General features: G+C 43.2%; 1 protein-coding gene across 3 annotated transcripts in view; it reads right to left on the reverse strand.

The window, feature by feature from the left end:
* septin5a (septin 5a) overlaps positions 1 to 10,780 on the reverse strand; it is a 131,825-nt gene extending 121,045 nt beyond the window's left edge. The window contains exon 1 of one of the 3 annotated variants that reach the window (XM_088000174.1): positions 10,743 to 10,780. The gene's annotated coding sequence lies outside the window, so the exon portion shown is untranslated. Of the gene's footprint in view, positions 1 to 10,505; positions 10,716 to 10,742 lie in introns of those variants that run through there. The other 2 variants (XM_043716050.2, XM_043716052.2) reach the window with 2 other exon arrangements.
* Positions 10,781 to 27,320: the final 16,540 nt, after the last annotated feature.

The following is a 27,320-nucleotide window of genomic DNA, read 5'->3' on the forward strand; positions in this document are numbered from 1 at the left end:
CGTTAACTCTGATTTCCTTCCACAGACACTGCCAGATCTCCTGGGCTTTTCCAGCAATTTCTGTTTTTGTTTCTGACTTACAGCATCTGCAGTTCTTTCAGTTTTTAGGAAGATCCCAGGTTTTGTCCCTGGTGTCTGATCTCAAAAAAGCAACATGAAGGGTAAGCAATATTTGCCTCAGGGCTCCTTCGTCAAGGGGTCAAATAAACCCACCAAGATGCACCCTCCTGGGACAAATTACCCTGACAAAATTCATCATGGATAAATGCTGGGCTGAGGATAAGATTGGACTTGACTGTGATGGCAAACAGAGTGGAATTACCTCGATTCACTGTCACAAATCACAGATGCCTTTCTTTTTGTGGATACCAATGAGATGGTCATAACACCACTTGGAATTCTACTTTCATCAGGAATTTTATTCCTTGTAGAGAAGAGGGAGGGTATAAAATCAGGGGTGAATGCACAAAAAAGCACATGGTTTTGAATGGATACGTATTGCAAAGATTTTCTATTCACCAGTTCTCTAGGTTGTAAGATTGACCAGCAACTCACCTCATAATTATGCTTTTTCTGCTGACAAACTGGAATGAGCGCTGTTTTTGAATTAATAAAAACAACTGCACTAACTAAGCAAAATTGCTTTAAGGCAGAAAACCTTGGGTTCAGTTGTTCTGAGATGCTTTATTCTGTCCCATGAGGGGATGGATAATGGAAAATTATTGGATAGTGCTAGGGTGGGGGATGGAGTAAGCTGTGCTCTCGTTGGTAATACATGTCTCGGAACTGGAGAGAAATGGGCATCAACATCTACTTTTTGGATCCATTCAAAAACCAGAGAATACTGGGATTTGGCTTTTGTCTTATACTTCAGATCTGCTCAATGTAAAAACTACAGCCCTTTAAAAAGGTTCAAAATGATGCATTTTCTATTTGCCTCCTCTGACAAGTTATCTAATTTAATTAGCAGATTGAATTCAGACCCAGTTCCTTCGTGCAAACACAACATAATTATCCCTCATTTTGGCATGATTTCTCATTTCTGATTCGAGCCCAACATTGAAAAACAAATCACAAATCAAAATGGGAAGCTTACAGGAAATGGGCGGGTACTCATTACTATCATATAGCTACGCAAGAATAAATCCAAGGAATGTTGTGTTAAGATTGGCGCAAATACAGACTCAGCAGCTTCATGGTTTAAATTCATGCTTTCACAATGCCATTTAATGAATATTCTGGCACTATTGCGGCAATAAGGAAAATCAGGTGCAAACTATACAACTGTGTTAATCTGTGTTGAACCACACTCCAGCTGGATTTACCAGTTACCATTAATAATGACTTCATGAAGCTAACTGGTCAGTTGTGATTCAGACACATGCTATTCTAAGATACAGATCAACAATAACAGAGGCACTAGCCACAGTACTGGCTTACGTAGACACAGCTCACACAAGCCCGATAATAATACATGAAGCACAGAACATCACTTCAATGTGGAAAATGGTTTCTTCCAATGCTCTCATTTGTTTTAGAATAAGGAGGGGCTCTCCTCAGCTCATTCATTTTCATCATGTAAGTGATGAACTAGAAGTAAAATGTCTGAGATGATGCAGAAACATGATATTTTTCCCTCATCCCAAAGAATATCAATCAAGATGGTTAGATGAGATACAATTACAACATTTAAAATACATTTTGACAGGTACATGAAAAGGAAAGCTTTCCAGGTATATGGGCCAAACACAGGGAAGTGGGACTATTTTAGGTTGTGAAATCTGGTTGGCATGGACGAGTTGGACTGAAGGATCTGTTTTCTTGCAGTGTGACTCTATAACCCTAAGAGCTCCAAGGTATTTTCTACACCTTCACCCACTGCAGTATAGTAACAAGATGCTTCTTCAACAGCACCTTCCAAACCCACAACCCTTACTCCTATAAAGAAAAGGGCAGCAAAAGAATAGGAATGTCAACACCTGCACTTTCCTCTCCACTCTGTCCTGTTTTACAACCGTATCATTGTTCCTTCACTGTCATGGGATCAAACTCTGGAAAGTACCCCCTGAACAGCACTATAGGGGGTGGCTGCACCAGAAAGTCTGCAATGATTCAACATAGCAGTCCACCATTTCAGCTAATTAATGATGAGGAACAATTGTTCGGCAGGTCATCAACACTCACTTCCCATGAAAAAATGTGTTGAATAAACAATATTCATTAGTCAACGTAGGCTTTTCGCCTTCCACAGATCTGAATCTGATCATTCCAGTTGCAGCTCACTATTGATTATCTGTTACAATCATATACCAAAAGATAACCATATGGAATGGTTAAGACTATATAGTGTCCATTGCAATTTCTTCTTCATGAGTTTTCTGCACAATGTTAAAAATCGCACAACATCAGGTTATAGTCCAACAGGTTTATTTGGCAGCACTAGCTTTCGGAGTGCTGCTCCTTCATCAGACAGCTACATGATGAAGAAGCAGCGCTCCAAAAGCTAGTGCTTCCAAATAAACCTTTTGGACTATAACCTGGTGTTGTGTGATTTTTAATTTGGTCCATCCCAGTCCAACACCGGCACCACCACATCATCTCTGCACAATGGCTGTTCTTTGGCCATTATTCATTGAATTATAGAAAAAACATGTTAACAGTTCTTTCTACTCCAGATATGTCATGAAGCCAAAAAGGGATCAAACTAGTGCTGTTGGTGCTAATCTGATCCATATGACAACTATCTAGCCAACGAGGGAATTGACTAAATTGTAATTTCTTTAATACATCCAAACTTCTCATTTGCATTTCATTTTAGTTAGTAAAATATTATAAGCGTTATACCCCACCAAATGTTGGAGGATAGCTTTTCGTTAAGCAGAAGAACTTGACACCAGCTTGAGTCTGAAATGGGACAATTGCATTCCGAAGCATGTTCAGTCTATACCTGATTGATCATTACATCCCAATGAACGGCAACAGAGTGAACATGGCCTGGTACATTTAACTGCTTTCCCTCACCTTATTTGTGCAGAGTAAATCTTCACTGATCTCTGATGGATTCTATTTTCAGGCAAGGCTTTTAATCTATTGCTGTAGAAATGGTTTTGTGCTATCCCATAATTCCAGCAGATCAAATAACGGAAATCTTACATTTGTGATCCAATTAATCTTTCTGCTTATGACTTCAGTGTATGCTTGGATGAGTTTTGAATCCTAATAAATATATCTGCAACTCACTAGATGTCAATTACATCTCTTGGACAATGCTTCAAATCTTGTTTAATTCCTCCTGGTTTTACCATATGTCATTTTTCTTTACTCTATTAAAGTCAGTTAAGGTGCATTCGACTCCTGGAATTTTTCATGTTGCCCTCCCTGTGAGATTTATGCCAACTTCCAGCCATATCTTTCAGCAGGAAATTAATTAAATCCTCCAAAAATAGTGGGAAGGTATATTGTTAGAGACATTGTGTAACTGCTTCCCCATTCAAGATAACAGGCCTATTCATAATTAAAAATCACACAACACCAGGTTATAGTCCAACAGGTTTAATTGGAAGCACACTAGCTTTCAGAGTGTCGCTCCTTATTCAGGTGATGATCCAAAAGCTAGTGTGCTTCCAATTAAACCTGTTGGACTATAACCTGGTGTTGTGTGATTTTTAACTTTGTACACCCCAGTCCAACACCGGCATCTCCAAATCAGGCCTATTCATAGGAAGAGCATTGAAAGTGGGATGACCTTTTTGAATGGTGGGCACAACATTTGCAATTTCCCCATGTTTTACTGCTTGAACATACTATTTCATTTAATTGTGCTGATAATGTCAGACTGGCTGATATTTTTCCGTAACTCCTGATGATCAAATGGGCTCTCACCCAAATCATACAACCCAACACCCGACTGAAAATAAGGCCCATTCATTCTGTGTACACATTTTAGACCACAAGATGTCAAATAGAGGTAGGCTATTCAGCCCAAGCAATCTGCTTCACCTGGCTGATCTGATAATCTTCAACTCCACTTTCTTGCGTTCTCCCTATAACCCTTGCTTTCCGACCTGATTCAAATCCAGCTATCCTCAGTCTTGGCTACACTTAATGAATCCAGTCTCAACAGCCTTCTGTAGTGAAGAATTCCACAAAATTACAACTGGGAGAAGAAGTTCCTCCTCATCTTAAATTTGCCATCCTTCCTCTGACATTATGACCACTGGTCCCCCAGACTCTTTCACAAGGAGCACCAACCTTTCTGCATCTACCCTGCATCCTTCTAAAGTCCAATGAGTACACGTCCAACCTACTCAACCTCTCCTCATACGACAATTGTTCCATACCTGGTATCAGCCTAATGAACCTTCTCTGGACTGCCACTAATGTCAGTTAATCCCTCCTTAGATAAGGGGCCCTAAACTTGCTCCTTTTCTCAGTTACTCACATAGAATCATAGAATCCCTATAGTGTGGAAACATGCCATTTGGCCCAACAAATCCACGCTGACCTGCCAAAGAGTAACCCTCTCAGATCCATAACCCTACCCAATTACTTTACATTTACCCCTGACTGATGCACCTAACCTACATAACCCTGAACACTATGGGCAAGTTATTTTGGCCAATATGGGCGGCATAGTGGCACAGTGGTTAGCACTGCTGCCTCACAGCGCCAGAGACCCGGGTTCATTTCCCACCTCAGGTGACTCTCTGTGTGGAGATTGCACATTCTCCCCGTGTCTGCGTGGGTTTCCTCCGGGTGCTCCGGTTTCCTCCCACAATCCAAAAATGTGCAGGTTAGGTGAATTGGCCATGCTAAATTGCCCGTAGTGTTAGGTGAAGGGATAAATGTAGGGGAATGGGTCTGGGTGGGTTGCGCTTCAGCGGGTCGGTGTGGACTTGTTGGACCGAAGGGCCTGTTTCCACACTGTAAGTAATCTAATCTAATTCACCTAACCTGCACATCTTTGGACTGGAGAGGAAAGGAGCACCCGGAGGAAATCTATGCAGACACGGGGAGAATGTGCAAATTCCCACACAGAGAGGCGTCCAAGGCTGGAATCAAACCCAGGTCCCTGGTGCTGTGAGGTAGCAATGCTAACCACTGAGCTACCATGCCGCCCACTGCGCCACCCACATTATTCCATTTATTACTGTCTGCCATTTTACTAATCTATTATACATCTCTCCAATCCATTTAGATTGTTTTGAATGGTTTGATTCTACCTTGGTCATAGAATTTGATTTGTTCAATAAGTCCATTATTTTTTCTAAAGATTCCTCAGGGTGTAGACCTGGTGAACAAGACCTATACTTATTATCCACCTCTAGTTACCCTCGAAATCATGATGGTGAGTCATCTACTTGAACCACTGCAGTTCATGACATGAAGGGGCACGCCCAACCCAGTAAGATCCAGAACTTTAACTAAGTGACAATGAAGAAATGGCAACATATGTCCAACTCAGGATCAAGAGGAATTTCAAGTAACATCATTCTTTCACACCTGCCAAACAATGGTAGAATGTGCCAAGTTTGCAGGATCCTGTTGAAGAAGCAATGGTGGTTCGCTGCAGAGCACTCTGTAGATGACATAGCAAGTGAAAGAAATAGTTGCTTAATCTAACGGATGGAGAAACATTGAAGTAGACTGCTTTGACCCACAAAGTGCGATATGGCTTGAAGGTTTCTGCACATGCATCCGGATAAGTGGACATTGTGCCATCACATTTCTCAGTTGCACCTTGATAAAAATTTTTGATGAATCAAGAGGTTAACCATTTGCTACAGAACACTGTCACGCAGCAAAGGCATTTATGTGGCTGTTCCATTGGGGTTCCTGTTCAATGATGATCTCTGGGATGTTAATGTGCTGCCAAATTTTATCAGGGGGAGGCAGTTTGGCTCTTTGTTGTCGAGGGTGGACATTGTCTGATATGGGTGTGGTTGGAATTACTCTTGCCACTTATTAATTCAAGTCTGGATTGTATCTAGATCTTAATACTTGTTCACAGAGACAGCTTCATTATCTGTGAAATTCTGGATTGAGTAAAACACTATGCAATAATCAGTGAACATCCATTTTTCTGATCTTATATCAGAGTGAATGTTAATGATATATCCATGTTAGTTTTGAGTTTTTAAATAAAAACTTTAATGTAATTTTGTGGCCTAGACCAGAATGTCCATCCCTAGTTGTCTCAAGGGGTGGTGAGTTGCCTTCTTAAACTGCTGAAATCCATGTGATGCAAGTACCAATGTTAGTGCCATTAGGAAGGGAGCTCCAGGATTGTGACAGTGAAGAAATAGCCAAATAGTTCCAAGTCAGGATGGTGTGTGACTTAGAGACAAAATTGCAAGTAGTGAAACTCTCAAGTATCTGCTTCCCTTGTCCTTCTAAATGGTAAAAGCTGTGGGTTTGTAAGGTGCTGTTGAAGGACCCTTGGTGAGTTACTAAAGTGTACCTCATGGGTGATATATACCATGCAAAGGTGGTGAAGGGAGTTAATGAAGTGGAAGAGGTGTCAATCAAGTGGGCTGCTCTGTCCTGGATGGTACCAATCTTCTTGAGTGTTGTCGGAGCTGCACTTATTCAGCCAAATGGGAATCATTCTATCATACTCCTGACTTGTGCTTTGCAGATGGGAGGCAAACTTTGGGAACACAAAAATTGAGCTACTTGCTGCAGAATCTCAAGCTTATGACTTGCTCATGGAGACAAAGTACTTATTTGGCCAGTCCAGATTTCTGGTCAATTGTAACCTGCAGGATGTTAATGGTAGGGGATTCAGTGAAAGTCGTGGCTTTGAGTGTCTATGAACTTGTCCTGTAGAGATATCCTGAGGTAGTGGGCCTCCAGCAACCTCAACTTCCTCCTTTTTTACCAAGCATCATTCCAAAATTAACCTCAGTTTTCCTTCAGAGTTCATGTTATCACATTTGGCCAATGCAGCTTTGAGATCAGGAGCGCTCTCCCTTCACCATGTTACGCTCTACAAAAAGGAACCATTACCAAACTAAGGTAAATGATAAGGGTCAATTGCTTACAGATATTCCATGGGTGATGTCACTTGGTTACACCTAATATAGTCAACCTGCAAATAAATTATATTCCTATTGGGTTCTCTCGGTAGACAATGCAGAATTGTGGGTCATTAATGGTTAGTCTGACATTCACACATTTCTTTGGCAATGGAGTCAATCATCACAAGCTGTCTTTAGAGTTGTAACCTCCTTGTACTAATCATTTGTTAAAATATAGTCTGTTCATCTATGACTTCAGATGTACCAATGAATGCATACAGCAGATATCTCATGCAGCTTGATCAGTCGCATTCCTTTGATGGTCCTGCTTTTCTTCCACACACCTGAGTTTCCTCCTTGGAAAGCCCACTGATGTCAATATGGAATGGGGGAGAATGGAATTTTAAAATTAACACTGTGTTTCACATGAATCTCGGCATGTGCAGAAAAATAAATCAGAGAAATGAGAAAGGGCCTCCAAACTATTAAGTGGATCTTCTACATGGTCCTTTTAACATATTTTCAAGTTTGCTCATCCCCTGACAACACTAAATGTCCACTGTTATGGACGTGCCCTGGAAATGGTGTGAAATCTCGATAAAAGCACTTGGGGTTTTAAAAGTATAGATGCTGTATCACCTGAATTCAATAATGACATGCTTTCATCCGTCACAATCTGGTGATGATGGATGACAGGCTAAATGCTGTGGGGCTCTAGATTCCTTTTCCATGCAGTGCTGACCCATTGAATAAAAAACTGACCTTTCCTGTATCTATACAAACATGTGGATTCTACACCAAGAAATACCTGGGTTCAATTCCACCCACGGGTGACTGCCTGTGTGGTGTTTGCCCCTTCTTCCCATGTCTGTGTGGGCTTCCTCTGGCTGCTCCGGTTTCCTTCCACAGTCCAAAAATGTGCAGGTTAGGTGGATTGACCATGCTGAATTGCCCATCATGTCCAGGGATGTGGAGGCTAGGTGGATTAGCCAAGGGAAATGCAGGGTTACAGGGACAAGGTGGAGGAGTGGGTCTGGGTGTGATGCTCTTTGGAAGGTTTGTATGAACTCAGTGGCCAAATGGTCTACTTCTACACTGTAGGCATTCTATTCTGTGAAATGTACAATGATTCCACCAATACCTGCACTCTACCGTGTGTTTGTGTTTCCCAATGAAATAAGAGAAATAGTTTTTCAGTTGTAATTAAAAAAGAACATAGCAGCTACATCATTGGCAGTACAAATGAGATAGATAACCAGAACTGTAATGTGTCTCACAGATATTGTTTGTTGGCCAAGTGTTGGTCAGGAGAGAAATTTTCAAATACGGCTGTAGGATCTTCTACATTCACCTGAGACATAATTAAAGCTTACATTTAATGCTTTGGCCAAATGTTGGCACCTACAGTAATACAGCACTGGCCTTGCTTGCCAGAGGCAGCTGGCATCTACCCTGCAGTTTCTAAACTCCTTGAAGGAACACCATTGTGACTCTGAGGCAAGAGTACTCCCAATAAGGAGGGAAGAAAAGGACAAGGCACTAATTCAAGGATGCAATGTGATTTTCTCTGCAGCCTGTGGCTTTATTCACTGTTAAACATTCAGCAAATGTAAAGAGCCTTTTTTTGGATCTTACTGAATTTCCAACTGTGTTTTTTGAAAGCATGGGGTCACTTCATAACCGAGGCTGTGTGCATGGAGAGCACAACTCAGTCAAAAAGACAGTAGCTGAACACAAAAGCAAAGGGGCAGCATGGTGGCTCAGTGGTTAGCACTGCTGCCTCACAGTGCCAGGGAGCTGGGTTCAATTCCAGTCTTGGGCAACTATCTGCGTGGAGTTTGTACATTCTGCCTGTGTCTCCACTAGTTTCCTCTGGGTGCTCCAGTTTCCTTCCACAGCCCAAAGATGTGCAGTTTAGGTGAATTGGCCATGATAAATTGCCCACAGTGTTCAGGGATGGCTAAGTTATGTGCATTAGTCAAGGTTAAGTATTGGGTGGGTTACTCTTTGGAGGGTCAGTGTGGACTTGTTGGGCCAAATGACCTGTTTCCACACTGTAGTGATTCTATGACCCTGAAAAATGTTGCTTTAATATCTCAAATAAAATGCTGCAGATGCTGAAAATCTGAAACAAGCACAGAGAATGCTGGAGAAACTCACCAGATCTGGCAGCAGCTGCGGAGAGAGAAAAACTCAGAGTTTTCAGTCCGGTATCACTATTCTTCAGAACTGAACGATCATACCAGACTCGAAACCTTAAATGTATTTTCTCTCCACAGATGCTACCACACCTGCTGAATTTCTCGAGCAATTTCTAGCTTTTCTTTACTATTGCATTCTCTAGTTTATGTTATTTCCTGCTGTAACTTGCGACTAACATGTGTCTCCCCTTCCCCTCAATCCAATCCCAATATTGATATTGATATTTTCCAGCCAAGCTGCTCACAGATGCCAATGTACACATCTCGAGAACAGAAAGCCAGATCCCCCGGGTCAAAGGTAGCAAACGTGACCATTGCACCAGAACAACTCTTTGCACTGGGCGATGTGATTGACCAAGACCCTGCCTGTCACTGCCAGTTTCCAGCAAAAGGTCCTGGAGCCGGAACCCCTCCCTTTCTCCTGATGGTTTCATCCCCTGCGGATATGGCACCCGGTTAAATAAACAGGACAAAGCATTATTTCAACACTCATGGACATTGCATCCCTCAAATTCCTGTTGCAGAATCCCCAGACGCACAATAGACACATTTCAGTACACTGCTGAACTGCCAAGTCGGAGATTCGTATTAAAAAAAACATTTAAACGCCAATTTCAACCCTGATGCAACCAGACGGTCTGTGGCATGTGGCAGCGAAATGAGACTGAGGGAAGCGACAAGCATCGTGTGCTAGGATAGTGGATGTACAGCGGACAGCCTTGTTCTTTTACAGTAAGGTACATTCGATCACCAACATTAATTTCATAGAGGTCGTTCAGGAAGGCATCCTCCAACTGCAGCCAAGCGCCCGATCTGACATCCCAATCCCAATAACAGGGCTGGCATTAAATGGTATTGGACTCTGGCATCCTATTCGAATCTCGCTTTCCCCCTTACTGCTTTAGCCAGCTCTGTCTCATTTGCTTTGCAAATTTCTGCACTACATTGAACAGAGATGTTGAAGTGGGCAGGCAGGAAAATCACAAGGGGAGTGAGTGAATGCTGTCCTCTATCTGGGAGCAAAGCTGTCCAAGCGGATTGTGAGGGGCAGTGACGGGTTTAGACAGAGGATCTCCGGACCCCCAGCTGGGTCAATTCCGTACATTATTCCACCCCCCCTCCCCCCCCATCGGGGACGAGTAACGCGAAAACCAGCCAGTCACAAAATATCCACGGAGCCCCATCCTGGAGCAACCAAAGCGTTTTTACACGAGGGCAGAGCACCGTGCAGCGAAGCCGGCTCACTGCCAGCTCAGGGAAAGAACAGCAAATGTGTGGGACTCACCTCCTTCTCCTCTGGATCCCACAAGAACAACCGAAAGCATCAGGCGACAGCGAGAGGGGTGAAATACGGCAGGATCGGTATCCCAGCGACGCCCATCGGCAGCCGGCAGACCGTGCAGAGAAAGCAGAGGCAGTGAATGGAAAGGTTTATTGAGGAACACAAGACACTGATGGTAAGTGTTAATCGGGTTCCTGTTTTTTTTTGGTTGGTGTGGCTGCTGCAATGAATGGGACTTACCCGATTTCAGCATTCGGCTTTTAAACCTGACGTTGCTGACCATAGTGACAGGTTTAAATCCCTCCGACCCTAGGGCGCCCGGAGCCTGATTCCCCGGCACAGCCAGGAAACTGACACTGACACAGTGAAACTGGTACCCAGCGCTCGCAGCGAGCCAATCACAGGCAGGTATGCGGGCAATCTAGCCAATCGCGAGCAGGCTACTGACAGCTAGCCAATGGTATTCAGGTGCTGAATACATCCAGCCATTCACAGCACAGTACCTCGCGTCAATCACAGTCGAGCGTCCGTACCCTCTAGCCAATCATAGAGTTAGTAGCTGGTGCAATCAGGTGCAAAGAAAGTGTCAAGGGGAACCAATCAGAAATGCAGCGCCAGAGCAATGAGCCAATCAGGAGCACATGCAGAGAGAGGGTGGAATATCGGATCCCCATCTGCAGGATAAACAAACAAAAACATAGAGAACACATAGGCATTGAGAAGCTGAGGGAAATGTTCAAAAGAAGAATTACAGTAAGAAAAGTGACTGTCAGAAGGATGAAGTCAAAAATCACACGACATCGGGTTACAGTCCAACAGGTTTATTTAAAACCGCAAGCTTTCGGAGCCCCTGCTCATTCCTCAGGCAGCTAGAAAAATGCTAAAAAGAAGCTGGAAGGATGTTATTCTCTGACTGAGGAGGTCTAAATCTGAGGGATAAAATCTCAGAATAAGGAAAAATTACCATAGTCCCAGTGGACCATGGAGCTGATCTCTCATTGGAGAGACATAACTGATACTTATTTAACGTGAGAGTCACCAGACCTCAGGCAAGGGGCAAGGTTGCGAAAGAGAGTCCTTTATGGTAACCTCAGCTGGTGCAGGGATTGAACTCATGCTGTTGTCATCATTCTGCATTGCAACCCAGTCATCCCAGCTCATGCTGATAGCCTGTGCTCAAATCCCACGTCGGCCAAGGTCACAATTAGGGTCCTGCCTTCTGAACCTCGCCCTTGCCTGTTGCGTGGTAACCCTCAGGTTAAACGTATGACTAGCTGTCTCTGTCTAATGCAAGAGCAAATATTTGTTCCTGTGGGACTATGTCAACTTTATCTTTACATCAAGAAGGATGTACTTTCGACAGAGGGAATGGAGGTTCACCAGGCTAATTCCTAGGACTGACCTGTCAAGAGAGATTGAGAAGACTAGGTGTCCATTCTCTGGAGTTCAGTAGAATGAGTAGTGATCTAATTGAACCTTATGAAATTCTAAAAGGACTACACAGGATTGCTGCAGAAAGGATACTTTGCTGGCTATGGGGATCCAGAACTAGGAATCACCAAAGATTCCCAGACAGCAACTTCCAAACCATGACCACTTCTATCTAGACAACAAGAGCAGCAGATACATAGGAACACTATCCCTTGTATGTTCCCCTCCAAGCCATTCATCCTCCTAACTTGGAAATATATTACAGTTCCTTCATTGTCACTGGGTTCAAATCCTGCAATTCCATTCCTAAGGGCATTGTGAGTCTATCTACAGCACATGGACTGCAGCAGTACAAAGGCAGCACCCCATCACATTCTCAAGAGCAACTAGGGATGGGCAATAAATGCTGGCCAGACAGTGACACCCACATCCCAGTGAATAAAACAAAACTAGGGGACATAGTCTCAGAATAAGGGGCAAACCATTTAGCAATTTGGAGGCAGTGTGAGAATTCGGCGTAGAGGGCAAGAAGTACTTTTTGCTTGCTTTTTTACTTCATAGTTTGTAAGGTATTTTAACAGGATAAGTTGAAGCCAAGGATCAGGTGCCCAGCACAAAAGAAAGAATAACATCAGAGTAAAACTGTAAGTTCACTGGGTGGTAATAGTTACTAATATGAATATATGGTATAGGTTACTTTCAGATGGAAAGTAAGTAGGCAAAATATTTACAGCTTACAAATTAAAAGAGCAGAAGGACCTTTTTAAAAATCAAGCCAAGAACTAAGTAAATAAAATAAGGATGCAGGGCCAGGCAATGGGTTGTACTTGCATGACGTGGGAGCTGGTGGACCCCATTGTAGTTCATAGTGACCACATCCATAGCAATGTTGGTTGCTTGAGGAATTCTGGCTCAGAGTTGATGAGTTGGAGCCTGAGCTACAAACACTGTGACAGATCAGAGAGGGGGAGAGTTACCTGGACACTGTGTTTCAGGAGGCAGTCACGCTCCTTAGAATAACTACTTTGAATTCAGTCAGTGGTCAAGAACAAGAGGGTATGATTATGCTACATCGATGACTGTATCAGCGCTACCTCGTGCTCCCACGAGGAGGTTGAACAGTTCATCCACTTTACTAACACCTTCCACCCCGACCTCAAATTTACTTGGACCGTCTCAGACTCCTGCCTCCCCTTCCTAGACTTCTCCATTTCTAACTCGGGTGACCGACTCAACACGGACATTTACTATAAACTGACCGACTCCCACAGCTACCTAGATTACACCTCCTCCCACCCTGCCCCCTGTAAAAACACCATCCCATATTCCCAATTCCTTCGCCTCCGCCGCATCTGCTCCCAGGAAGACCAATTCCAATACCGAACAACCCAGATGGCCTCCTTCCTCAAAGACCTCAATTTCCCCCAGACGTGGTTGACGATGCTCTCCACCGCATCTCCTCCACTTCCCGCTCCTCCGCCCTTGAACCCCACCCCTCCAATCGCCACCAGGACAGAACCCCACTGGTCCTCACCTACCACCCCACCAACCTCCAGATACATCGTATCATCCTTCGTCATTTACGCCACCTCCAAACAGACCCCACCACCAAGGATATATTTCCCTCCCCTCCCCTATCAGCATTCCAGAAAGACCACTCCCTCCGCGACTCCCTCGACAGGTCCACACCCCCCAACAACCCAACCTCCACTCCCGGCACCTTCCCCTGCAACCGCAAGAAATGCAAAACTTGCGCCCACACCTCCCCCCTCACTTCCCTCCAAGGCCCCAAGGAATCCTTCCATATCCGTCACAAATTCGCCTGCACCTCCACACACATCACTTACTGCATCCGCTGCACCCGATGTGGCCTCCTCTACACTGGGGAGACAGGCCGCCTACTTGCGGAACATTTCAGAGAACACCTCTGGGACACCTGCACAAACCAACCCAACCGTCCTGTGGCTGAACACTTTAACTCCCGCTCCCACTCCACCAAGGATATGGAGGTCCTTGGTTTCCTTCATCGCCAGACCATGGCAACACGACGCCTGGAGGAAGAGCGCCTCATCTTCCACCTAGGAACCTTCCAACTACAAGGGATGAATGCAGATTTCTCCAGCTTCCTCATTTCCCCTCCCCCCACCTTGTCTCAGTCCCAACCCTCGGACTCAGCACCGCCTTCTTGACCTGCAATCTTCTTCCCGACCTCTCCGCGCCCACCCCCTCTCCGGCCTATCACCCTCACCTTAACCACCTTCCACCTATCGTATTCCCAACGCCCCTCCCCCAAGTCCCCCCTCCCTACCTTTTATCTTAGCCTGCTTGGCACACCTTCCTCATTCCTGAAGAAGAGCTTCTACCCGAAATGTCGATTCTCTTGCTCCTTGGATGCTGCCTGACCTGCTGCGCTTTTCCAGCAACACATTTTTCAGCTCTGATCTCCAGCATCTGCAGTCCTCACTTTCTCCTCTATGATTATGAGTGAGGCAAATAGAAGGATCCAGGAGGTAGCGCTGAAGGAACATCAGCCCTTGAGCAGGTTTGAGATTCTTGCTTCCTGTGCAGATGAGAGCGGCCGTTATCGGAAGGATGAGCAAATTGACTATAGCACTGTGGTGCAGGGAGCCATTCAAGAGGGAGGGGAAAAGAGAAATGTACAGTACTTGTCGTCAGGGTAGTATAGTCAGGGGTGCAGACACTGTTCTCTGTGGCCAGGATTGAGGGTACCAAAGGTTGTGTTGCCTGCTTGGTGCCCAGGTTCATCTGGGCTACAAACGAACCTGGAGGAGGAGGGGAAAGATCCTGTTGTCATGGGTCCATGTAGGTACCAACAATATTGGTAGAAAGACGAAAGAAGTTTCACTGAGGAACTATGAGCAGCTAAGGAGTAAATTAAAAAGCAGAACCAAAAAGGTAAATTAATCACGAGCTAATTGGCACAAGGTCAACAAGGTCAAAAAGGCAAGTGCATAACTCAAAGATTAGTGTGGGAGAAACAGGCTCAGGTTCATGGAACATTGACACCAGTCCTGGAGAAAGATGGAGCTGTTCCAATGGAATAGGCTCCACTTGAATCATGCTGGGCCCAGATTCCTGGCAAATTGCAGTAATAGGGCTATAGATAGGACTTCAAACGAAATAGTATGGAGTTCAGTTGCATGGAAAATCCTGGAGGAGTTTAAGGGGTGAGGAGGGGGGATGCTCAGCAGAGGTTATTAAAGTTTCCACAATTAGTAGTAGGACAGAAAGTGTGGAAAGACTCAGGAATCTAACTTCAGGCAAAGCAAAGCAAAGCACAAGAGAAGAGAGGCAGTCAACACAGGACTATGGGGTAAGAACAAGTTACTGCAGATGTGGAATCTGGACTGAAAACAAAAGTGCTGTAGATCACAGCAGATCAGGCAGCATCCGTGGAGAGAGAGCAAGCTAACATTTTGAGTCTAGATAGTTCATCAGAGCTGACGTAAATTGTGGAGGTGTCAGCATTTAGTAGGAGAGAAGTTGGGAGGTGGGTTTGGAGTGCTGGGGAAGAAAGGATGTTGATAGTTCTGCTTAAGTAATCGGAATGTGAGAAGGTCAGACCAATGGTGTGTCTAACTGCCAGACTGGAAAGAACAGACAGTCCCACTGGGGTGGGGGGGAGGGGAGAGAGGACATGGTGACAGAGAATGTAACAAGTAAAGTTACAAGAAAAGGAAGGAATGGGAGTAAGTACACAATTTGAAGATGTTGAACTCAATATTAACTCTAGAAGGTTGTAAAATGCCTCATCTGAAGTTAGTTAAAAATCACACAACACCAGGTTATAGTCCAAAAGGTTTATTTGGAAACACTGGCTTCAAAGCGCTGCTTCTTTGTCAGGGAGCAAGTACAAAGCTAGTGCTTCCAAATAAACCTATCGGACAATAACCTGGTGTTGTGTGATTTTTAACCTTGTCCAGCCCGTCCAACGCCTGCAACTCCACAACGTAGTCTGAAGATGACAGTTCTTTCCAGTCTGTCAGTTGTCACCATTGTCCTGCCTGTCTCACATTCTGATCACTTAAATTGAACTACCAACATCCTTTGTCCCCCAGCACTCTAACCCCACCTCCACTATTGCATAAGTGCTGCCCCCTCAACACTTTACATCAGCTCTGATGAAGAGTCATCTATACTAGAAACATTAGCTTGCTTTCTCTCCAAGGATACGGCCAGCATTTTTTGTTTCCAGTATAGGATGGTGGAGGTTGCACTTAAATTCACAGACTATACTAAACATGTTTGTATTGCCGATTGAAATTAGTGGTGGGTATGATGTCGTGGCTATCACAGACCTTGTGGCTGCAAGGGGATCAAGGTTGGGAACTAAATATCCAAATATACACGTCCTATTAAAGGACAGGCAGATGGACAGAGAGGGTGGGGTTGCCATATTAGTATGAAATTAGTTTGATAGCAAAAAATGATATGGAGTTAGAAGGCGTAGAATCTGTGTGGGTAGAAACTGTAAAGGGAAAAGGACCCTAATGGGAGTTGTATAGAGGCCCTCTAGCAGTAATCAGGAAGTGAGGAAGAAAATAAATTAGGAGATAGAAAAGGCATGGAAGAAAGTCACTATTACAGTACTCATGGAGGACTTCAATTTGCAGATGGACCCGCAAAAGCAAGTTTTAGCAGATCCCAAGAAAACAAATTTGTTAAGTGCCTGCAAGATTATTTTTGGAACAGCTTTTGATAGAGCCCACTAGGGAACAGATCATTCCAGATTTGATGATGTGTAATGAGGCAGACTTGATTAGGGAGCTTAAGGGTGAAGGAACCCCTAGGATGCAGTGACCATAATATCATAGAATTCACCGTGCAATTGAGAAGGAGAAGCTGGAATCAGATGTAACAGTATTACAGTTGAAAAAAAATCTATAAGGACATGACGAGGGGCTGGCCAGAGTTCATTGAAAGGGAAGCCGAACAGGGAAGACAGTGAAGCAGCAATGGCAGATTTTAGATTTAGATTTTATTTTCATGTGTACTCAAGTAACAGAAGTATCGTGAAAAGTGTAGGATGTCACTGCACAAGGCACCATCTTAGGTACAAAGGTACTGAAGTGAAAAAAAAATTAGGTACAAAGTAGTAAAAGAAACAGAGTTAAAAAGTCAAGCATTACTTCATGGAATAAGTAGAAAAATAAAGAAAAAAGGTAATAGTTAACATTAAAGTCTTCCCTAATTCAAACTAGGAAAATAAATGAATAGGTTAAAAGTTCAAAGATCTTTGATGAACCTTTTGCTAATCTTGCTCTCCAGGAGACGTCAGCTGTCTGTTCTCGATGCCGCTGCCACAGATACTGTAGCTGCTGTTGAGGTTGCCGCCTATCCAATATCCCCCAGTGCATCAGGAACATGTGCAGGCAGGAACCATGCATGCCGAGCCGAGACACCACTGACAGACTGAGACCCACCATGAGCATTCAAGTGACCAGGCTGAGAGCCGTCGAGAGACCGGGCCAAGATCCACTGAGAGGCCAGGCCAACGTACCACTGAGAAATCAGGCCAAGACACTCACAAACCACTGAGAGACCAGACTGAGACCCCCATGAGCACATGAGAGACCAGGCTAAGAGCTGCCGAGAGACCTGGCCAACATACTGCCAACAGACTGGGCCAAGAACTGCCAAGAGACCAGGCCAACATACCACTGAGAGACACGGTTCAAAACCACACAAACCGCCAAGAGATCAGGCCAAGACTTACTATGAACCACTGAGAGATCAGGCCAAGAGCCACCGAGAGACCATGATGACATATTGTCACGAACTGCCAAGAGACCAGGCTGAGACCCAGCATGAACCATCGAGAAGCCGGGCCATTAACTGCTAAGAGACTGGGGTGACATATCGTCATGAGCTGCCAAGAGACCAGGCTAACATACCTCTGAGAGACCAAGCTAAGATCCACACGAACCAACTGAGAGACCAGGCTGAGACTTCCCACGAACCGCCAAGAGATCAGGCCAAGACCCACTATGAACCACTGAGAGACCAGGCCAAGAGCCACCGAGAGACCATGGTGACATATTGTCACGAGCTGCCAAGAGACCAGGCTGAAACCTGCTGCAGGGGAAAGCACCAAAAAATGAATGAGAAAAAGAGAGAAGGAAATGAGAAATAAACAGACAGAGTGGAGGAGCTCTGGCTGGAGTGTCCTACTCTGCTGCCATCTGAGGGTAATACAGCAGACATTCATCCCAAGGAAGAAGAAACATACTAAGGGAGGATGAGGCAACCATCACTGACAAGGAAAATCAGGGAAAGCATAAAAACAAAAGAAAAGACATACAATGTAGTGAAGATTAGTTGGAAGCCAGAGGATTGAGAAACCTTTAAAAGACAGCAGAGGACAACTCAAAGAGCAAGAAGGGAGGAGAAGATGAAATACAAGGGTAAGTTAGCTTGTAATATAAAAATAATTGCACGAGATTTTTTAGATGTATAAAAGATAGAAGAGAGACAAAAGTTGGACATTTGACTATTGTAAAATTAGGCTAGAGAAGTAGTAATGGGGAAGAAAGAAATGGCAAAAGAACTGAATAGGTACTTTGGATCAGTCTTTACAGTGGAAAATAACAGTAGCATACCAGAACTTCAAGAGAGCCAGGACCAGAGGTAGTTTAAGTTTAGGTGTTGGGGAAGCTGTTGGGTCTGAAGTTAAATAACTCACCAGAACCAGACGGACTACAGCCCAGAGTTCTGAAGGAAATAGCTGAGAAGATTGTACGGGTATTGTTCTTTCAGAAATCACTGGAATCAGAAGGTTTCAGAGGATTGGAAAATAGCTAAACACTCCTGTTTAAGCAGGGAGTGAGGCAGAAGACAGGAAATTACAGGCCTTTGTCATTGGTAAGATTTTACAGTCTATTATTAAGGATGAGATCATGGAGTATGTGGAAGTGTCACATGTTTCAGTAGGGCTGAATCAGCATGGCTTCATTAAGAGGATGTCATGCTTGACAAATCTGTAGGGGTGACCAGGATCGAAGGGCAGAGCCTCACAGTGAAGGGAGATGAGGAAGAATTTCTTCAGCCAGAGTGTAGTGAGTCTGTGGAACTCATTGCCGCAAAGGGCTTGGAGGCCAACTCATTAAGTGTATTTAAGACAGAGATAGATTTATTAGAAAGGGGATCAAAGGTAACAGGAAGATGGCTGGAGAAGGGTATTAGAAAAACATCAGCCATGAACGAATGGTGGAGCCAAATCATTGGGCGGAATGGCCTAATTCTGCTTCTATCTCTAATGGTTTTATGGACTAAGCTGAGGAGGAATGTCTTCACACAGAGGGTGGTGAATTTCTGGAATTCTCTACCTCAGAGGGCTGTGGTGGCTCAGTCATTGAGTATCTACAAGTAAGAGATCATAGATTTCTAGATGTTAATGATATCAAGGGATATGAGGATCAGGCCAGAAAGTGACATTGAGATAGAAGATCAGCCACGATGTTGTTGAATGGTGGAGCAAGATTGAGGGACTGAATGCAACTCCTGCTGCCGGTTAGATGGATTGGCCATGCCAGATTGTCCATAGTGTCCAAGGATATGTAGGCTATGTGGGTTAGCCATGGGAAATGCAGGGATAGGGTGGCGGGGGTAGCATATGGTGGGATGCTCTTCAGAGGATTGGTGAAGACTTGATAGGCAGGATGGCCTGCTTTCACACTGTAGGGATTCTACTTTCTGTGTTTCTGTGAATAAAATCTGAATTGCTTGACATTTTGGCCAGATGTAATGGGGTATATGATCAATCAAACTGCAGCTGACCAACCACTTTCCAAACCTAATTCAAGCTTCTGCTTCAACTTAATTCTGAATATTAGCAACATGAGGCCATTAAAATGTGTTTCTTTTCCTTTTAAAAACAGGTGTAAAATGTGACCTCTGTGTATTAACATTCCAGGAGTGCATTATTAAACCCAAAGTTGTTATTCTTTTAATGTTGTTTCTGTCGTTATTTTATGCTCTTTCTCTTTTTTTCATTCAGCTTTGTAAATGAAATCCTCTCTATATCAGGATTATACAGTCTCTTTTCACAATGAGGTCAAGTTTCCAAACTACTCGGCCACACAATATGAAAAAAAAATATTCTTATACAGCACATTCAGTATGTGGGAATTACTTTTACAATGTGACAATTTGGCTCTTTGCCTATTCCATCATTCAATAAGATCATGCTTGATCATCTACATGAACTTTCCCATTAATTCTGGGTACTGTGTTCAAAAATGGTACTGTGTTCAAAAATGGTGTGGGGTCTATTTTGAATGAACTCAATGATTGTAAGTCCGCAACTGTCTGGAGCCGAAAATTGCATTTCCAAATATCTATCACTGTTTCAATGAAGAAATTTCTCCTCATCTCAGTTCTAATTGAGAAGCCCCTAGTTCAAGTAATACCATCTGTGTTTGGAAACATTTGTCCATCTTATCAATCTTTCTCTGAATGTGATCTTTCAATGCGAGGACATTCATGCTTCTAAATTGAAGAGATTACTTAGTGTGGAAACAGGCCCCTCGGCCCAACAAGCCCACACTGACCCATTCCCCTCTTCACCTAACACTACAGGCAATTTAGCATGGCTAATTCACTTAACCTGCACATCTTTGGACTGTGGGAGGAAACCAGAGCACCCAGAGGAAACCCATGCAGACACGGGAAGAATGTGCAAACTCCACACAGACAATTGCCCAAGGTGGAAATTGAACCCAGGTCCCTGGGGCTGTGAGGCAGCAGTGTGCCACAATGCCGCCCCACTTTCTATGGAGCATACACCTAATTTTAACAATCGCATACACCTAGTCTATTTAATCGCTCCACATTCAGATCTCTCTTCATCCCTAGTATCAGTCTGGCAAACATTTGTTGCACTCCCTCTCAGGAAGGCCAAAATATTACATAATACTCCAGTTACTTTCTCATCAAGACACAATATAAACTGCTAGAAAACCACTACACACCTTTACTCTGGTCCTTTCATAATAAAGGCTGAAAACTGTCTGCAGTTCTAATTGCTTGGTGCATATTAATTTTCCATAATTTATAAACAAGAACATTTGATCCTTCAATATCCACATTCCCCAATCTCTCACTGTTTCAACAATACTCTCTTTTTCTGTTCTTTCTTTCTGTAGTAATTAATTTCACACTTCTTGACAATTTTTAGATTAGATTAGATTACTTACAGTGTAGAAACAGGCCCTTCGGCCCAACAAGTCCACACCGCCCCGCCGAAGCGCAACACACCCATACATTTACCCCTTACCTAACATTACGGGCAATTTAGCATGGCCAATTCACCTGACCTGCACATCTTTGGATTGTGGGAGGAAACCGGAGCACCCGGAGGAAACCCACACAGACACGGGGAGAACGTGCAAACTCCACACAGTCAGTCGCCTGAGGCGGGAACTGAACCGGGTCTCTGGCGCTGTGAGTCAGCAGTGCTAACCACTGTGCCACTGTGCCGCCCACAAATATATATCAACTGTCATGTTCTTGTCCACTCACTTAGAATGTCTATATCCTCATGAAGGCATTGAACATCGTCCTAGCTAAGCACATAAAAGAAAAATTATTACAGGGATACATTAATATAGTGACATGAAGTAAGTTGGGAATCTTATGTTGTCCATAATCATCAGCATTAACTAATTATCTCCTGCCTGATATACTGAAAGTTTACTGTGTAATCTTAGCACCTTTCTCTGAATTCTTTATCAACCATAATATATTTTCTTAATTATTATATTCATAAATGATTGTGGTCTTGCTGATGGATAGTTGATTTCATAATTGTAAATCTACTTATACTTTATTTAATCCTGTAATTATTGTCATACCCAATGATGTCATTTGTACCCCTGAGGATTGTCAATATTTATTCGCTGGTCTGCTATTTCTATTCTAACCCCAAATTCTATTCTATTCGAACAAAATTATCGTTTGACTTCACATTTTTGAGTGCCTCAGTTTTGCCAACCAGCTGCTAAATCTCTCCAGAGCTTTCAGCATGTCAGCTTCTTGTGCATAATTTTATGTGTTCAGGAAACCTAAAAAAGTTGATTATCATTAGCATCACTGTGGGTCACTATAAACATTTTAGAATCCCTACAGTGTGGAAGCAGGCCATTCAGCCCTTCAAGTCCACACAAAACCTCCAAAGAGCATCCCACCTAGATACACATCCATCCCCATGGCATTTGCGATGGTTAATCCACCTAACCTACATATCCCTGCACAGTATAGCATGGCCAAACCACCTAACCTGCACATCTTTGGACTGTGGGAGGAAACTCCAGCACCCAGACATAGGAGGAGAATGTGCAAACTCCACCTGAAGGTGGGATCAAACTCAGGTCCCTGGCACTGTGAGACAGCTTTGCAAACCACTGAGCCAACATAGGCATGAGAAGTCTTTGTTTTAAAACTTAGGGATGGAAATTCAGTGATGTTCACCTCTAATCATTATCATTGCTAACTTTGCTTCCCATAATTGAGTCAATTTATTGCCCATCCTGACCATTTCTTCCGCTTCCTAATCACTTTTACATTATTTATTATTCATTATTATTTGTGACATACCTAAACAGCGTAAAAGAGAAAGTGAGGGGATGATAAGCAAGTTTTCGGATGACACGAAGATTGGCCAGGTGGTTGACAGTAAGGAAGAAGGACTTAGGTTATAGGAAGACGTAGATGGGTTGGACAGATGGAAGTTAACCTTGATAAGTGTGAGCTGATGCATTTTGGAAGAAGCAACAAGACAAGAGAGTATTTAGTGAATGGCAGGACAGTAGGAAGCTCAGAGGAACAGAGGGATCTTGGGGTGCTTGTCCACTGATCCCTGAAGTTGGCAGGACAGGTTAAAAGGGTCGCTATGTAGGCATGCAGGACACTTGCCTTTATTGGTTGTGGCATAGGTTATAAGAGCAGGAAGGTTATGTCGGGGCTGTACAGGACTTTGATTCGGCTGCAGCTGGAGTACAGTACAGTGTGTGGTTCTGTCACCGTACTGTAGGAAGGATGTGATCACCCTGGAGGGGGGCAAAAAGGGAGATTCATCAGGATGTTGCCTAAGATGTAGCAGTTTAACTATTAAGAGAGGCCGGATGAGTTGGGGCTGTTTTCTTTAGAGCAGAGAAGGCTGAGAGGGACCTGATTGAGGTGCATAGGATTATGAGGGGCATGGACAGGATGATTAGGATGCAGCTGTTCCCCTTAGCTGAAGAGTCATTAATAAAAGTGCATAGTCTTAAGGTGAAAGGCAGGAGGTTTAGAGGGGATTTGAGGAAATCTTCTTTTCAACCGGAGGGTGTTGGGAATCTGGAATGTACCTCATGGGCAGATATTGGAGGTGGGAAATCTTACAATATTTAGGCAGTACTTAGATAAGCATTTGAAATGCCTAACATTCAAGGCTGTGGGACATGAGTTGGGAAGTGTAGATTTAGAGTAATTTAGTTAGTACAGACTCAATGGTCCAAGGGGCCTCTTCTGTACCATATGGCTCCCTGACACAATAGTTGGCTGATGGAATTTAAACGTCTACCACATTTTCACCAATTCTGAAAACCTCTTGGAGAGAGTGACCACTTTGCTGAACTTAAAATGCAATTTCTTCAAAAAATGCAAAGGTCAAAGGACGATAGATAACCATGAAAACAAGGGTCCTCAAAAGGCACCACACATTTTTTTCTCTCAGCTTAACAGTGATAGATGTATATTGTAAACATCTTCAATCTTTGGTGATTACACTCATCCCTATATAATGCCTAACTCTTCAACTTGAAGGTCAAGCAACCAACATCATGTACAAACACAGCATTAACTTCAGCACTAAAATAGCTGAGTCACAAATTAGATCAAGAAAGAATTGACTGTGATCTTATCTACCTAACTACAAGATTACAGACTCTCCAATTAAAACTGTCAGGTAGTTCATTTTGTCTGGCAAATTGTAAAGAACATTGCTTAGTTGTAAGGTGTATATTTGATTTGAGTTGAAAATTAGCACAAAATGCTAGAAAGAGGGCTCATCTCACTGTGTGATCTCAGAACTCTGCCCCCAGGCAAAAAAAAAATAAACACAGATTTAACCTTCACATGTAGAATCGAAGTTCTTGCAGTTCTCTGGACAACAGAGATCTGTAGTTCATTTACGCTGTATACAACCTTTAGTTGTTCTCAGCAACTATAATGTCTAAGTTTTGGGAAACACCAGCTTTTATTTCAATTCTTTCCAGTTACATCCAATTAGAATTTCTGTTGTTAAAGAAGAGTCTTACTTTAAATTAGATAATTAACCCAGACTCATACAGCTTTCAAATTAATGTTGTTCTTCATTAATGTACTTGCTTCCCTTACAATAATAGGCTCTAATATCTTTACTGCTAAAGACATCGAGTTCATGGAGCTGTACATTTCAGAAACATGTTCTTGACCATTCTAAATAATTGGAATAATTTTATTCATCTGTCATTCCTCCTGCATTTAGGAACCTACAAAAATAATCATATTTATTTTCAAAAATACTTTTCCCTGTAATACTGTTAGGAATATTGAAGCATCTCAATCTCTTAAAAGCTAATTATCTGTCAATGGCTACTTCCTGTGCAAGCTTAGATGCATCTTCTAATCCTATAACTGTAGGACAAGATGCAATTGCATTGTCAAAGTATTGCAAAAATGTCATTTGAAGTTTCTGCTACAATTTTTCCTTAACTGTTTAACTGATAAGCACACTGGCAAATATAGAACTGAACCCAACCCAAATCAGAAATTTGCAAGAGAAACTCAGCAAGTCTGGCAGTGTCTGTGGAGAGAAAACACAGTTGATGTTTTGACTTCAGTGACCCTTCAAAACTGACAGTAGCTAGGAGAAGGTTGTATATATGCTGAAAATTGGAGAGTGTGGGGAGTTGAAAAGGAGTGAGTGGATAAGCAGAGCTGGATCCCAGAGACAGAAAATGACAGGACACCATATGCTCAGGAGAGCCAAAAACTGATAATAGGGACCGTAAGATGCAAATGGTTGGCTGTGCTGAAGTAGCCCATGTCATGACAGAGCCTGGAGTGTGGAGGTGGGTAAAAGACATGGATGGAGGTGTTCAGGCTCTAAAATTATTGAACTTTATATTGAGTCCTCAAGGCTATAATTTTCCTGGCTGAAAATGACATGCTGAAACTGAGTCATCAAGCATAAGAAAGCCTTACGTTAATCCTAATCAGGAGAGAAAGTAAGATATTTGGAGAAATGTATTTCTTTCATTTAGGTTTCATTTTCCTCTATTCCCTTTAAGAGGCTTTCTAATTCAATGTCTGATTTTCAATCTCCTCTCCTGTTAAAGATTCCAATAACCCCTCCACTCATTAGTCATTGAACACATTGTTTGCATTATTCCTTCTCTTTTTGCATCAAAAAATGTAAAATAAATTATAGGAGTATTTAGTAGTTAAAAATTGACTTTTCCTAAAGTTTGTGAGTTAAGACCCAAACGCTTAATTTGCCTTGAAGGTTAGATGGTAAATCTATAATTGTGTGACAGGTGATGACTGGGCTGACAGAATGTAATCCAAACATACTGGCTCTTCTACATCTCAGCGATCTTCATGAATCTAACTCTCACTACTATTTTGTGACAGAATTCATATAAACTGAGTTTAGGAACAAGGCCTTCATTGGAGGGACTGCAAAACAAAGTTTATTCAACCATCAACTAGAACAGAAGTAAGTTTTTCAGTCCCTCAAGCCTGCATTCTGCTCTTCAATTGCCAATTTACCAGACCTCATTCAATATCCCCTGATACTTTCCATGAAAATCAATTTCCCTTGACACTTGACAAGGGAAATAAATGTTTAAAAAGATATTGCCCTTCTCTCAGGTTCAGGTCTTTCTGTTATCATTATCATTTTCTCTTTGATCCCTTTTGTGTCAATTGATTTTTAAGGTAATTCTAACAAAATATCCCAATTACCAGTAGTTAAAATGACTCAGTGGTAGTTTCTCTATCTCTGAGCTAGAAGGGCTGGGTTAAACTTTCATCCACTCCAGAGATGTGTAACAATACGTCTGATTAGAAAATTTCTGTTATGTACCAGAAATGAAAGTCACATTTTTATTATATTCCAGACTTGCTTAAGTACCTACAATGGAGAAAGTGAGGTCTGCAGATGCTGGAGATCAGAGATGGAAATGTGTTGCTGGAAAAGCGCAGCAGGTCAGGCAGCATCTAGGGAACAGGAGAATCGACGTTTTGGGCATTAGCCCTTCTTCAGGAATGAGGAAAGTTGGTCCAGCAGGCTAAGATAAAAGATAGGGAGGAGGGACTTGGGGGAGGGGCGTCGGAAATGTGATAGGTGGAAAGAGGTCAAGGTGAGGGTGACAGGTCAGACTAGGGTAGGGGCGGAGAGGTCGGGAAGAAGATTGCAGGTTAGGAAGGCGGTGCTGAATTTGATGGATTTGACTGAGACAAGCTGGGGGGAGGGGAAATGAGGAAACTGGTGAAATCCGAGTTTAACCTGGGGGATGCAGTGAGAGAGGGACTCACTGAAACCTTTGTAGAGGGAGAAAGAGAGCTTCTTCAAGGAAGGCATCCTTGTAAGGAAGGCATCTTACAAGGATGCCTTCCTTGAAGAAGCTCTCTTTCTCCCTCTACAAAGGTTTCAGTGAGTCCCTCTCTCACTGCACCCCCCAGGTGAACTCGGATTTCACCAGTTTCCTCATTTCCCCTCCCCCCAGCCTGTCTCAGTCAAATCCATCAAATTCAGCACCGCCTTCCTAACCTGCAATCTTCTTCCCGACCTCTCCGCCCCCACCCTAGTCTGACCTGTCACCCTCACCTTGACCTCTTTCCACCTATCACATTTCCGACGCCCCTCCCCCAAGTCCCTCCTCCCTATCTTTTATCTTAGTCTGCTGGACCAACTTTCCTCATTCCTGAAGAAGGGCTAATGCCCGAAACGTCGATTCTCCTGTTCCCTAGATGCTGCCTGACCTGCTACGCTTTTCCAGCAACACATTTCCATCTAAGTACCTACAATGAGCAAGCCAAGTTAACTATGGAAATGGAAAAATAAATAAAAACAGATCATGCAACAATGACATACACATTGGATGTCACAAAAGTACATGCCACTCATTCGACCTTGAAAAGCTCTCCTCCTCTGGAGATCTGCCCTAAACTTGGCTGCGCTGACTAGTCAAGCATAGTCATTGTCAGAGAAGCAAAACTTATTATCCCAGATTTCCTCAGCTGAGTATGTGTTCCAACAACAGCACATACCATCAGAGATGATGGAACAATGGCAGATTCTAACCCCAATGAAGCCTCATGGCATAGGTCAGATATGGGCAA

The sequence above is a fragment of the Chiloscyllium plagiosum genome, unplaced genomic scaffold (assembly GCF_037043375.1).
Source record: "Chiloscyllium plagiosum isolate Xiang-an unplaced genomic scaffold, Cpla_swu_hap1 HiC_scaffold_24, whole genome shotgun sequence".
NCBI classification, from domain to species: Eukaryota; Metazoa; Chordata; class Chondrichthyes; order Orectolobiformes; family Hemiscylliidae; genus Chiloscyllium; species Chiloscyllium plagiosum.